Raw genomic sequence first — 6,094 nt, 5'->3', positions numbered from 1 at the left:
GTGGCTTTGCGATTGACCCTGGCTTCCGAGAAGCCCGCGGCGTCTGAGGGAAATGTGTTCAGCGCCTTGGGCACGAAGAGGCAGCCATTTGCAACAGGCTCTTGAACTGGCAAATTTGGTGAAAAGGTCCCACAAGTTGGGGTCTGTGGACTGCACCTTCCCAAGGAGGACTCTTTTCGAGGGTCCTGACAGCCTTTATCGCACAGGCCTCCGCAGCGCCCGTAGCGTTTCCCCAGGCCAGCCTGGCACCGACGCCGCGGCCTTGGGCAAACTGGGCAGCCCCGATTCTGCGAGTGGTGAGGCCAGGTCCAACTCTGGCAGGCGTCGGATGGGTTCGAGAATTTCCAGCCTCTTTGGGGCATTGGCTGGCCCAAGACTCCCTGGTAGAGCCTCTTCGAGGCCAGGGCAGGCCGCAGCCTCGGAGGAACGACCATGGAACGCTGCGCACCTCTGAGCTGCCCCTTAGCACTGCCCTAGAAGCGTGCCGGCCCTGAACACCCAGATCGGGACGAACGGAGCGGGAGCGGGTGGCCCGGAGCAGCAGCCTCTGTTTTTCCAGGACGCTTCTTCCGAGGAGGGGTGGGGGCACCAGCTCAGTTCACGTGGCGCCGCGCTCAGCATGGCCTTGAGCGAGCTGTCGGGTTCTGGAGAGTCGACACTACTCCTGGAATTATATGGCTCTTTCTGTATTGTTACTGCTATCTCCTGAGACTTGCAACCGGCACCTACAGCGAAATGTTAAATCTCAAGTGGGAACGGTCAAAGAAAAAATTTCCGGGATTGCGCTCCAGGAGATAGCCAGACTGCAAGGAGGCGCGGGAATAATCCTGGCATCGACGGCAGAGGGAAAAAAAAAAAAAAAAAAAGGAAACGCAGGCGGGTGCCCTAGGCGTCTGGACCGCGTTTAAGACTGACTAGCAACAATGTGTTTCCTGGGCACTTTCTACCTGCCCCAGTCGGAAAGTTGGGTGTCGAGTTATCCACTCATTTCTGTGTGGGTTGATGATTTTTGATTCTCTCCTAATCCCCTCTGTACCTTACCTGCAGAGATATTCTGAAAGTCTGACTTTCTATAATAAACATGGAGAGGATAAAAGAAACGGTCATTTAATAAGTTTTTAAATTTTTAACAGCAGCAAGAATAACGCCTTGCTGACTTGAGGAAATATACAAACAACTCCTAGCTATAAACTTAGTTATGTCCTAGAGCTCTGTCAACTTGTTTATAAATATGCGTCTTAAGAGACCTAAATTTCCTGAAAAACATTCGATGTAGTTTAAATGAAAGACATATGATGCAAGCTCTAGAGTACTCGTATACCAATAAAGATCCAGCTCATAGAAGAAACTACAGGGGAGCCAAGGAGGATAGCTGTTGAGTAAACCGTTCCTATCCCATACCTCAAACGCATTTCTGATGGTAGTGGTTGGACCGATGGGTGCAAGGTGTTACCAACCACACTTAATATCCCTGGAGCCTCCTGCAAATGCAAATCTGTTACACGGAATGCTGTGTGTTTTGAGACATGTAACTACTTGTGCCCATAACAGAAGGAACAGCTAATGGCAGACTCCCATAACGAATGCTTAATCTGCAGCTTTTGGCAAGAAATTGGGTCTCTGGTTGCCAAAAGCTGCATTAAATAGATTTTGAGAGTTTGAGAAGGAGTTTATGGTAATGACACAGCTCTAGCCATTGGAGCTTTAATAATACATTTAGAATAATGCTAATTAAAATAATACTCATTAAATGAAGAGAGCTGAAATTAGATCGGAGGGTCTCTCTCCTTCTGTGAGATCTACCTAGGCTTTTTCTGCTTGATGCTTTGAGGATAACTTTCTTGGCAACTGACCTTAGCACTTCCATACATACTTTCTCCCCAAACCGGGCATAACTCTTCTCTCCTCAGCAGGCTTTTAAAACCCCTCCTAATCCTCATTCCTTATCCCAACTCTGAATTCCAACCAGTCAGCTTGGCCAGGACTCCAGGGGTCAGTGTTCTGAGGAACCATCAGCTGGCAAGTAAGACCCAGTTTATTAAGCCAGGTCCTAATAGGGATTTTATCTCAGCAGGCTCAGTCCAACACCCCCAGGCTACCGTTCCCTTCTTTGCCCCACCTTTCTATTTTGTCTTTGAGGGTATTGTTTCTCTCTGCACTCTACGCCTGGTTCTAAACTCAGGATTCTGCTCCCCATCTTTCATGTCAGTCAAGAAATCTACTAGAAATAAGGAATAAAGCTTCTGTAGCTCCTTTTCTCCTTTGCTTCCTTCAAATCTGAACTTTCTCAATGGGCATGGTGGAAAATGTGGGTAGGAAAGGGACGGAGATGGGGAGCCAGCAATTTCTTTTAAAGCCTCACAAAACTTAGAACATCTTAGGATGCCAGCTCCTTCAGCCCTCTGAGTGCTGGGTAGACATTGACATTTGTTCGGTCACATGTCCTTGATGGGAATGAAGCGCATGCCTGCGGAAGGCGTCAATATGTAATGTGTCCAGTCCAGAAAGCCAAAGGATGGGCTTCAGACCTACTGTAGATTCAAGTGCCACCCTCTTCCAAAACACCGTTTTCTCCTCATTCCCCTGGCACCGTCAGATGCTAACAGGGGAAAGGTTATTTTGCGAAATGACTCTGACGCTCTGATTTGAAGTTACATCTAACATTCCTGCAATCAGTTTGTGGTTGTTGCTGTTGTTGTTAGATGCCCACTCCCCAAACACAGCAATTTGGGGTGGGGTTTTTTTTTTTTTCTTTATTTAGCTCCCTTTGGAGCCTAGAATTGAAGTGATTGAGTAAGTTAAAACTCGTTGAGAGGTCCGCTGAAATAACTATTTGATTCCCTCAGACAGGGACACACACATGTAAATTCAGATAAGTCAAGTTCAGATAAGAGATTGGCTCTCTGTCAGCTTGACTTATTTTATATTAAAAAAAAAATTCTCACGGTCCAAAAGCTGCTTTTAATGCTCCCCTCCCCCAAGAGAATATATTGTGGGAAATGAAAAATATTTTGAGTACATACATCAAAGCTGCAGTTGAAACAATGTGTAGATCACTCTAGTTCCTTTCTTTCTCAACGTATTGAAAGAAACGTCACACTTCTATAGCAATAGTGGGACTGTCAAGATAGCGTTGCAAGAACTTTAGTCTTAGCACTTTCTTTTTGTGGCGAGAGTTTGAGGCATATTGCTAAGTACAGCTAGGAACAATGCGTGCTGAATCAGATGAACCATGCCAAATGTAGAAAAGCAAGGGTCTGGGGAGGGGAGGGAAAGATGGGTGGAGGGAATACTTCATGAAAAAGCACTAAAATAATTGAATGTCATGTATGATGGCAAGAAGCCAGGTGGCTTCGTGTTTGTGTGTGCTCTGCTGCTGTTTTCCCTTCCTGGCTTCATGTTCAGCCTCCCCACAGCTCTGAAGACACAACAGATACAGAAATATATTTTGCAACGAAGCAGCTCAAGAGGTTTCCATCAAAATAAAAATACATACATGCACGAAGAACTATTTAAGCTTTTCTTTTAAATGCATGTCCCAATCTATCATCATCTACTCCAGAAAACATACCTACAGACTAATTTGTAACTTCGTCACGTTTTTGAAGCTTCTGTCTTTCCATTGGAAAGGAAATTACTTGGATTTTAATCAATCCTGTCAGTCTGTCAAGTGTCCTGTTACAAAGCTCTCAACTACAATAGATTAAATTTACCTGTGATTTCAATAGTAATATTAAGTATTTTGGTATTTTAGAAACTCACGTGATTTTTCAAAGACCTGTGCTTGTTTTTGAGTTTCAACTTGTTTCAGTAATAGTTTTTCACATAGTTGCCCTTTTCTTAAATAGAGAAATGGATTTGACTTCTGTTTTCTTAAAGGGTCCAAATTAAATCTAAAAAATCTAAGACTTTTCCCCACGTGGAAATATTTTGACTTATCCAACATGTCATGGTTTACATTTACTATGACATTGTTTACATTTGCTAGAGAAATGTATTTTATTGCAAACATAAAAACGTCATAATTCAGCCACGATAATGGAGTCACCTTTATTTCTCACTATAGCTGTTACCATCGCTCCAGGAAGTTGTGAATACAATAAAATAAAAGAGCGTTCAAGTAAGATCTCTTCTAGGACATATGTGCTTTTAAATCGTTTATAATTACACTAAGCTGTATTGAATTTCTGTTCAGATTTTACTGGCAATTAATCATTCGCCTATAACACGCCGCCCACCATTTCATCTGAGGTAGGAGTTGTTTAAAGTTCCATCCAATGTATTTTAGGTCCATTTTTCCTGCTGATTATGTGGATAAGTCTTAAAGACAAGGGCTGCTTCTCTTTGAGATGTTGTGCATACACATCCACGCATTACGTTTTCACGTTTCAGGTAACGACTTAAAGCACGTCTCAATATAGACAGAGGCAAAATAACACAACGGACGTTTCCCCTTTGCCCTGGAATTGTATACAACGTAAGTGTAAAAGTCCACGGTCATTAAGCAACCCCCACCAGGGGTTACGATTAAGAGACGAAATCGACGCAGGTCCAGACAGAAAGCAGCTGTCTCTCTGTGAGATAGACCCCCACGTACTGTACCTGTCCCCCGCCCACGAGTACCCTTTACCTCGCGGGACCGGAAAAGCGCAGGGCTCGCAGGACCAAGCGGTGCGCTTAGAACGCACCTCGTCGGGAGCTGCTGAAAACCACGCGCAGTCTGGATTAACCTCTCTGCCGCGGTGCTTTACAGATTCGACAGAAGGAAGAAAAACACAAACGTGTTCGTTACACCCAGGATTATTCAGAGAGAGGGGAGAGAGCGCCAACTCTTTTATTCGAAAAACCATTAAAGAACTATAGGGAAAGGTAAAGATTCACTGTCTTCTCCTCCCAACCTGTCCTGTCCGCCCCTGGCAAACGTGGATTCCTGATGTGAATTTTGATAAGTGTGCTTTAATTCGCGAAGTGTCGTACGCAGATTTGGGGAACCAAATGCACTCTGCGGCTCGCAGAAGGAAAGCCGAGCCCGCGGGCCGCCCCTCCTTGGGATGCAGGCGCGACCAGTGGCCGCTCGCGGCGTCCCTGCCCCTCAGACCGCACCCCGGATCCCGTGCCCTACCTAGCCCGGTGGCTGTCGCAGTTCGGCCTCACGCCAAAGCTCTCCTGTCGGGAAGTTGTGCACAGGCTGTGAGCGGAGCAAACTCCCCGGGGGCAAGTCGGGGCGCCCCCCTACACCGGTGGGCCGCCACCTGGTGCGCACCTCGGCGTAGGACGACCGTCCGGGCTGCTGGCCCGGGGGAGCCGCAGGGGACTGCCCTGGCCTGCCCCGCGGGGTGAAGTCAGAGTCTCCAAACGGCGCCTGCTTTGACCTCCAGGCTGCGTGCGAAGTCACCTACGGCCGGGACGACGCTGCGGTTAGGAGCGCATGTGTGGGGGAGTCTCTATTCTGAGCAAAGAGAATGAAGTTTCGCTTCTCCTGCAAACTTAAAAGCGCCTCCACGACTACAGAAAGAAGTTAGTGGTTAACCGATTTGCTGCTAATATTTCACCAGTGGTGCTTTCCCTCCTTTAAAGTCTAACTCTTGGAAAAACAACATATTTTAAGCTTTCCATCCAAATATTGATATTGGCAAATAGATCATCCAACCGTCCCCTGCTAAGGACAGTGCCCTTTTTGTTTCACAAGTTGGCGATCAGAATTAATCCATATCGCAAATTGCTGCAGATTTAGGGGATAAAGCAGAAGACTTGTAACTAACCCTTTTGGACAGCGTGTATGCATGTATGTAAAGTAACGCACACATCACTCTTCTTTCTACCTGCCTTCCACAGCGAGTGAGCCCCTCTCCTGGTTGGGGAAAGCCAGGTTTCAGCCTGACTGCAAGAGGTTCCTGGTGAATACGTTAAACAGCAGGCAATAGTCTAGTCCCTTTTAAGATCCTGTTTTACAGTAAGCGTTTCTTAACCTTCACTGTAATTTTGATATCCTTTTTGTTAAACAGAGCTGACGCACTACCCCTAGAGCAGGGGATAGCCCAACACATTCAAAGGCTTGTGCTAAAAAGGAATCCCCAGGACATCAGCGGATTAC

This window comes from Lynx canadensis, chromosome B4 (assembly GCF_007474595.2).
Source record: "Lynx canadensis isolate LIC74 chromosome B4, mLynCan4.pri.v2, whole genome shotgun sequence".
Lineage (NCBI taxonomy): Eukaryota > Metazoa > Chordata > Mammalia > Carnivora > Felidae > Lynx > Lynx canadensis.
The sequence above is the reverse complement of the archived record's forward strand: the minus strand, read 5'-3'. Positions refer to the sequence as shown.